Source organism: Rattus norvegicus, chromosome 13, assembly GCF_036323735.1.
Source record: "Rattus norvegicus strain BN/NHsdMcwi chromosome 13, GRCr8, whole genome shotgun sequence".
NCBI classification, from domain to species: Eukaryota; Metazoa; Chordata; class Mammalia; order Rodentia; family Muridae; genus Rattus; species Rattus norvegicus.
In genome coordinates, this window is record NC_086031.1 from 36,416,728 (window position 1) to 36,425,607 (window position 8,880).

General features: G+C 35.6%; 1 non-coding gene across 1 annotated transcript; it reads right to left on the reverse strand.

Moving 5' to 3' along the window:
* Positions 1-2,725: 2,725 nt before the first annotated feature.
* Positions 2,726-2,789, reverse strand: LOC120096373 (U7 small nuclear RNA). The gene has a single exon (XR_005492806.1). It is a non-coding gene; the product is annotated as a U7 small nuclear RNA (small nuclear RNA).
* Positions 2,790-8,880: the final 6,091 nt, after the last annotated feature.

Below are 8,880 nucleotides of genomic sequence, written 5' to 3' on the forward strand. Positions count from 1 at the left end.
TAAGGATCCTTGATGCGCACCTTGATGGCAATTCAGATAATTCCTTCAATTCCGTGTTTCAATAAGTGCCAGGCAAGGGAGTTTAGATTTGTTCAATAACATGCTGATTACACATATAGAAGCACCAGAGTTGCCCCATTACTACAAAATTCATGTTAATCAAAATAAGAAGAAGAAAAAAATGCCTGGAAGATATAGACAATTTTGACCTAGATCTCAATTCAGTCCACTGGAATCATCATTTCCATTAGGAATTTTATGCGATGCTCAAAGTCATACAGATCAGATCACACCCTTGAAGGAGAGCTTGGACAGATGTCAAATGAAATACACATGCTAAAGAAGCAGCAACAACAATAGTATTTCCTCGAAACTAAGGTATAATCAATACATTGCTTGACTGAGCAAAGCAAGGCAAACATTAACATGGGAACTATAGAGAAAGCTCAGTGGTTAAGAAAACTTGTTAGTCTTGTAACCTGAGTCAAATTCTCAGAACCCATATCAAGCAGCTCACAATTCCCTGTAACTCCAGCTCTAAGGGATCCATTGGCTTCTCATGACCTTTTTAGGTACTGCTTTAACATATGAACACATACACACACACACACACCTGTAATACATATACATAATTAAAATAATAAAATCAAAAAATCAAAAATATCTTTTAAGACATTAACAATAGCTATTCAGATTAGTAATAGCTATTAGAGACAGAATAGATACCCTTGTCATGTTTAGAACAGTCTTTGTTCTGTCTGTCTCTTTCCACAAACACTGTGACTGTCCTACACCAGTATTATTACACTGATTTCAACAGGTAAAACAATTTCATTAATGTTTTGTCTTTACAAGTTGAATGAATGTGGTATCCATATTTATATATGTCCTTATTGCAATTAGAATTACTGGAAAATTTTTATTATTTGTATTTCAAATTATAATATAATTTCATCATTTCCCCTTCACTTTCTTCCCTCCAATTCTCCCATTCACTCCTCCTTGTTCTCTTTTAAATTTATGGCCCCTTTTTTGTTAATTATAGTTGCATGCATATATGTATATGTGTAGACATATATTGCTAAATAGAAACTGCTCAGTGTGTATTATGTTGTGATATTTTCAGAGCTGACCATTTGGATTAAATAACCAATTGTTGGGCTCCCCCCACCCCACAGAACCTAATGCTGCTTGTATTATGTTAATTTTGGTTCCCCCAAACTGTCTGTACATAAAACTTTGAGAGGCCCTGCCCCTAGTTGGTTCTGATTGGTAAACAAAGAAGCTGGCAGCCAATGGTTGGGAAGGACAGACAGACAGAGGTGGGACTTTAAGATTGCCAGGCTTGTGACAGAGAAAAAGGAGGCCGAGGAGGTCGTCTGCCGTGGGTGGAGAAGGAGTAGATAAGAGACACCATTCCTGAGAAGACAGAAGAGTAGAGGTCAGAGAGGCATGGCTACTGTGTGTAGGAGCCGGGAGAGCACAGCCCAGTAGGACAGCCCTCGGGGTCCACACCTGCCTAGATAGAACACAGAGTTTAGTAAGTAATCACTCGGAATCATTGGTGGGAAGTGGATTAACCACATGGACGTGGCCCAGCTACCGTACTGATTAAGGCCTATCAAAATATAAAGGCTGGCGCAAGGCCCTGGGTTCAATCCTCAGCTCTGAAAAAAAAAAAAAAATAAAGGCGGCGTGTGCATGTCTTCCATTCAGGAATGTAAAACATTGTTATGGGTAGCAATAATGCACCACCAGAATTTATTAATTAATTAACTCTATACCTATTTATTCCCCTCTCTGCATTCTTTAGTTACCTATAATTCTCTTGTAGGGTTAAGGCCTCCTGATCTTTCCCCATCCAGTCTGGGATGTCTATTAGTATCATCCAGCTCATACCTGGGAAACCATGTTGTTAAGACTTGATGAGTGTAGCTTCTGATTTAACAGAAGGCACAATCTTACAACAATCTTCGTCATCCACTGGCTCTCATAATGTCTTCTGCTATGCTCTCTGAGCTTTAGCTACAGGACTGTTTTGTAGATGAACCCATTGAGTCTGGGCTTTACTACTCTGAATTATAATTTATTGTGTTTTTTTAATAGTCTTTGTTGTAAAGGGAAGTTTCCTTCGTAAAAGGTGAAGACTACACTTACTTGTGGTTTTAAATGAAAATGGTTATAGTGTCCGTTAGGTTATGCTGGTTTAATGAAATTGTTGGGTGTTGTTTTTGTTTGTTTTTGTTTTTGTTTTTGTTTGTTTTTGCCAAGGACTGGCCTCAGCATGGAGAGGGATTCTGAGGAAGGGGTGTTTGAAAGTGGCAAAGCAAATGAGTCAAAGTCAAACCATGGGTTCAAGTTGACAGGCTGTGTTCTGCTTGAGATAGATTCCCTAGACAGCTCTCTGTAGATGGCTCTTGGCTCCGTAGTCTGCTTGAGGCAGCTCTCTGTTGAGACATCTCCCTCTGCTTGAGATAGCTCTCTCTTGCTAGAAAAAAAATTATAAAAACTCTCAATAGCTTACGGATTTTCCGACCAAAGTCAGAAAACCTGGTATAAAAACAAAACAAAACAAACAAACAAAATATCTCTTGAATTTTCTAGAAAACAAAACAAAACAAAACAAAACAAAACTCTAAAAGAATGTTCAACTTTGGAAGTAGCTCTCTCTGAGTGGCTGCTAGGAAAAATCCTAAAAGTGCTGTGTTAGCTCTCCAAGCAACTCTTGTGATTTCTGACCAAGGTCAGAAATCCTGTTAGAAAAGAATTCTAAAAGAGCTATACAATTTCTAAAAATAAAATAAAATAAAATAATATTTATGTTTATGTTCCATGGATTTTCCAGTCAAGATCAGAAATATTGTTAAGAAAAATCTAAAACAGCAGTGTTCACTCCCTAGAGATTGGCAGACAGCTCAGTCCTTACTAGAAAAAAATTTCAAAAAATATTTTTAAAAAACCTGGTATCACTCATCACATATAGACCATACATATCAATCACTCAATCATTGTGGGTACCTCTTGACTCTCCCAACAATCAAGACCTTAGCCTTGAGATTCTGTCCTGAGATTACCATTCTGACCTAAATTTTCTCTGCCCCAGGCTGAACTTGAACTCAGGAATCTGCCTTCCTTTGAATCTGCCTGCTTTTATTCTTTCTGACAAGCTGGCTCATAGTGCAGCTACTTCTGCTCTTTTATATCTGTGTGTATCCTTATATTTTGCATAGTTGAGAAATTACATTTCTAATCTCATGTTTTCAGAGTTCTTTTCCACAGCCTAAGGGCTGTCCTGAAGGTTATAGCATTCTACCATTTGACTGAGACATTAGACACACTTTTGCCTCCCAAAACCATGCTTTCTCTGATTATAATAGTCATTAATCTTGGCAGAGAAGACATTTCTCGAACGAGGAGCATGAAAATATGGATATAATTAAAAAAATAAGCTGTATGCCCACAGCAGCCATCAATACTCATGGAGACGCACCCACTGATGACTATGTTCCTTACATGACCAAGATAAACTTTGCATTTTTCTTTTTTTCTATTTTTAAGCTAATATGATGATATATTTCCTTCCTCCCATAACTCTTACTCTGTCTTACTTTTCTTTCTCTTTCTGTTTTTATTTTTCCCAACCTAATTAAAACTCAGCAGGGACTGGAGAGATAGCTCAGCAGTCAAGAGTATAGGCTCATCTACTCTTCTAGAGGTACAGAGTTCAATTTCTAGCAACCACATGTTGGCTCATAACTATTTATAATGGTATCTAGTGCCCTTTTTTTGCACACAATTGTACATGTAGATAGAACACTCATATACATAAAATAAACAAAATCTAAAATAAAAATCCAAAACACCACTACCACCAACAAACAACAAAACAGACCTAACAAAGCTCACCCATTTTCCCATTTCCCAGATGGGACCAAAGTACCCTACTATTCCTCTCTTTATTCCCTTCTCATTCCTTTACCTTGGAAATAGATTATATAGTTTATTGTAGGATATGTTGTCATATCTGAATATTTGAAACTAGGAGCCTCTGATCAAAGGGAATATATGACCAATGAGTTTCTGTATGTGGGTTACCTCACTCAATATGCCCTTTCTAGTTGCATCAATTAACCTGCAAATTATGTGATTTAATTTTTCTTTATGTATCATATTTTCTTTATTTATTCCTTGGTTGTAGTACATTTCCTAGCTCTTGTGAATGCAGTAGCAATGAACATGACTGAGCAGGTGTATGTGGAGTGTGATGTCAAGTTTTAGAGTTGTTGAGAAAGGTTATAGGGAAGATTTATTTTTAGTCTTTTGAGAATTACGCACCTTGATTTACATAATGATTGCATGACTTTGGAATCCTAATAATAGTGAATGAGGATTTTCTCTTCACCATTCTGCATTCACTATTGTTGTTAGTTGTTTTGTTCATCTTTGTCATCGTGACTGTACAAAATATAATAGCAATGTTGTTTACATTTGCATTTCCACAAGTGCTAGGAACAAAATAACAGTTTTAAAGATTTTTTCATCTGTGAATTGTCTATTCAGATTCCATGCCCATGGGTTTGTCTGTTTGTTTCTTTCTTTCTTTTTAAATATTTATTTATTTAATTTGTTCATGTGAGTATACTGTAGATGTCTTCAAATGCACCAGAAGAGGGCATCCGAACCCATTACAGTTGGTTGTGAACCTTCTTATCTACTGATCCATCCCTCCAGCCCCCATGCCCAGGTTTCATATGGGCCATTAATTTTTTTTATTTAGTTCTTTACATATTGTGAACACTAATCCTCTACCAGATACATAGTTGGCAATAACTCTTGATACTTTTCACTCTGTTGGATTTCTTTTCACCCCTTATTTCATTAGTTATGAAGAAACTTCTTAATTTTATAAAGTCCTACTTATCAATTTTTGGCCTTTATTTTTGGCCAAATGGGGTCTTATTGAGAAACCATTCCTACATCTATATTATATAGGGTACTGACATTTTTTCTTCTAGAAGTTTCTGTGTTTCAGGTTGGTGGCTTTAATCCATATGGAGTTAGATTTTATGCAAAGTGATATATATATATATATAGTCTCTATATAATATATATTATGCAAAGCGATATATATATGTCTATTTTCATTTTTATACATGTGGACATTCATTCAGTTTTTCCAACACCAATTGTTAAACATGCTTTCTTTTCTCCAGTGTATATTTTCAAAATATTTGTCAAATATCATAGGATTAAAGTTATGTGTAGTCATGTTTTGATCTTCAATTTTGTTCTATCATTTAGCAATTCTGTTTCTGTACTGGGGCCACAGTGTCTTAATTATTATAGCTCTGTAATTTTAGTCTATACTTTTCGTGCAAAGAAACTTTACTTAGGGATAGGTATAAATCAGCACCTGAATCAGTATAGAAACAAGTTAATTTTCCAGTGGAGAAGTTTTCATAAGATATAAATTTTTCCAAAATTCTAACATAAATTCAGTGTAAAACAATCAAATTCAAAACATTTTTTGTTTATTTTTTTATTGTAATTTGATTATAAATTTTCCTTTTCCCTTTTTCTTCCATAAAACCCTCCACAGTCTCCTTTAAATTTATAGCTTCTTTTTCATTTTTATTACATACTTATGTGTTTGTATATGCATACATACATTCCTAAATATAATTTGTTCATATAATGTGACCTGCAATTATGTTTTCAGGGTTGACTGTTTAGCACTAGACAACCATTCGATATGTTCTTCCCTGGGAAATGACCATTTTCCTGCTACCAGCTTTCCTTGGTTTTATCCATTTCTTTATTCACCATGTGATGAAATAATAATGTATTTTTGTAGATGGATGAAATTTGTTCCTTAATTCTGTGACTTTTGATTGGAGAATTGAGACCATTTGTATTAAAGTTATTATTAAAATATTTGTGTTAATTGTAGTCATTGTGTTGTTGGTGTTATTTGTGTTCTAGGAAGTTTCCATTGCAGTTAACAGACACCAAGACCAAGGCAATTCTAATAAAGACAACATTTAATTGGGTCTGCCTTACAGTTTAGAAGTTCCCTCATTTATCATCAAGGTGGGATCATGGGAGGTTGCAGGAGAAATGGTGCTAGAGAGGGATCTGAGAGCTCTACATCTTGATCTGAGGGCAGCCAGGAGACTGTTTCCCACAGGTTAACAGAAAGCACTGGGTGCAGCCTGAGCAAAGGAGAAGGCATCAAAGCCCATCCACACAGTGACACAGTTCCTCCAACAAGGTCATAACTACTCCAGCAGGGCCATGCCTCAACTATTCAAACACAAAAATCTGTGGAGGTCAAACCTAGTCAAATCACTGCAGTGGTACTTGGTGATTTAATAATTATGACATTTTATTTCTTTCTACAGTCTCTCTGCTGTGCTTAATCCTTTACTTAATCTAAAATGTTGCTTTTTGTATTTTGTGTAAGCTTGGTTTGTTTTATATCAATATTTGCTATTTATATAATGGAAAGGTTTTCTTTCTCTTTCACTTATGGTGGATAATTTGCTGTGTATATAAGTCTAGAATGACATTATAGTCCTTTAGAATTTGGGATGCATGGTTCTAGGGCTTCTGGCTTTCAAAATTTATAGAATAATTTAGCTGTTATTCTGATGAATTTTCTTTTATATGTAATTTACAACCCCCCCACCTTTGGCAGATTTCAAAACACATTTTTGTTCTTTATATTTAATATCTGAAATATGATATGCCCTGAGATTTTCTTTTTTGGTCATGTCTTTTTGGGGTTCTCTGTTCTTTTTGTATCGATATGGTTGTGTCTTCAGTCCAGAGATGTTCTCTTATATCTTGTTGAAGATCTGATCTATGCCATTCACTTGGTATTCTTCCTCATCTATGCCTATAATTAAAACATGTGGCTTTTCTCATGGTGTCCTACTCTTTTGTATGTTTCCTTCCTATGTGTTTTAATTTGTTTATCTTTTGTGAATCAACTACTTTGCCCTTGTATCCTCTTTGCCTCCTATCTTCTGCTTGACCTTTGTCAAGTATCCCTTCGAGTTTACTAGTTGAGTTAGTGACTTGTTTAATTTCACCACCATTTCAGCTGTGTCTTCTTCAATATTTCTATCTCCTTATGGAATTCTGTTCTCATTGTCTGTTCTCTGTTGTCTGGATTATCTTTATCATTGCCACAAGCCCCGTGATTGTGCTTTCTTGGTCATCATTCAGGTATCTAATCTCCTTAAGTCTGTTTTTCTTAATTTTATTTAGCTGTTCCTTTTCATTTTCTTAAGGTCCCTTGAATTCAGCTCACTATACTGCCCAGGCTGGACCTAAATTTGGTTTTGTGTTTTGTTTTATTTTTTGCCTCAGCCACTGGGGTGGCTAGGAATACAGGCTTACACACCCACCCACCAAGCACATGCATTCCTTCATATGTGTACACACAGACATAGACACACAGATACACTTTCCAGATTCTTTGTGGTATTTATCAACTTCAGCAGTGTAAACCTATTTTCTATTTTCTATGTAAGTATGGGTGTATGGATTGTAGGCACGGGCCACAATATACACATGGAAACCTGGAAACAACTTGAATGATTTTGTACTCTCTATTATGCAAATCCTAGTCAATGAAATCATGTGATCAGATTTGTTACTGAGCTGTCTCCCTGGCCCAGAATAAATCCATTTAAAAAAACATTTTCTAAGTAACATCTTAGAATTATCAATGCAGTAATGAAAGAACCTTCGAGACAGAACATATTTTTTGAATTGAATTTATTTCCTTCCCATTTACTTTCTTCAGCCTCCTTACTGTAACTATACTCATGAGATACATTATTTAATTCATTATTAATTCAGATGAGTTCTCCATGCTATCTGTGCACTCTGACATATTTTTGGAAAGCAAAGTTGTTTTCTGTCAGGGTGATTTTCCTGCCTCGGTGATGTTCTGTCTCAATTAGAAAGCATTGATGTACATTGATGAGCAGTCATAGTAGTTTGATGGAAGACTTTTAATTATACCATGTGATTTGCACTTTGGGAAATCATAGGATCTGACAGATTGATGTACACATTTGGAAACAGGTAAAGCTGATAGGAAATGAATATTGTTCATGTCTATCTTTGCTCTGCTTTGAACAGTGAGAGAAAGCATCTCTCAAAAAATGTGCCTTTGTTCATGGTGGTTTGAGAATGTTCAGTATACATATATATACACACATATATAAATATACATATGCACTTATTCATATATGCTCTGAGGACTATGTGAAATATTTTTGATCATTCAAATTCAACAAAGCCTACAGTGTCTAGAACCTAAAATAAACATATGTATATATAAATGTATAAATAAATAATAAATAAATATACATATTAAGAGTGTTTTTAGAACTGAGGTTTATCATTTGAACATTGTAATGACATCAACTCTGTAGACCTGATTCTAAAACCTACTGAAAAAGATAATGAATGTAATGTCAGAGACAAACAAGGTAAAACCACCCTTTCCATAAGAAAGCAGAAGAGAAGGTTAGGGAGATGGCTCAGCCAAAAAGTGCTTTAGGAAAAGATTGAGGTTAAGCCCCAGACCCCATTTGTGCTGGTATCCTGTCATATTCTTGTAATTCCAGCACTGTAGACACAGAGATAGATGGAACCCTGGGGCATGCTTCCCAGATATCCTTGCCTAAGCCATAAGCTCCAGGCAAATGAGAAATGTGTCTCACAAAAAACGAAGATGATGTTAACTAAAGGATTAACCCTGATCTTGCCTCCACGTGCACACAGCTACAGAACTATATATTTACACGTCACCCAATCCTTACATGAACATACAAAAGGAATGAGAAAAGAATGTAAAAAGTG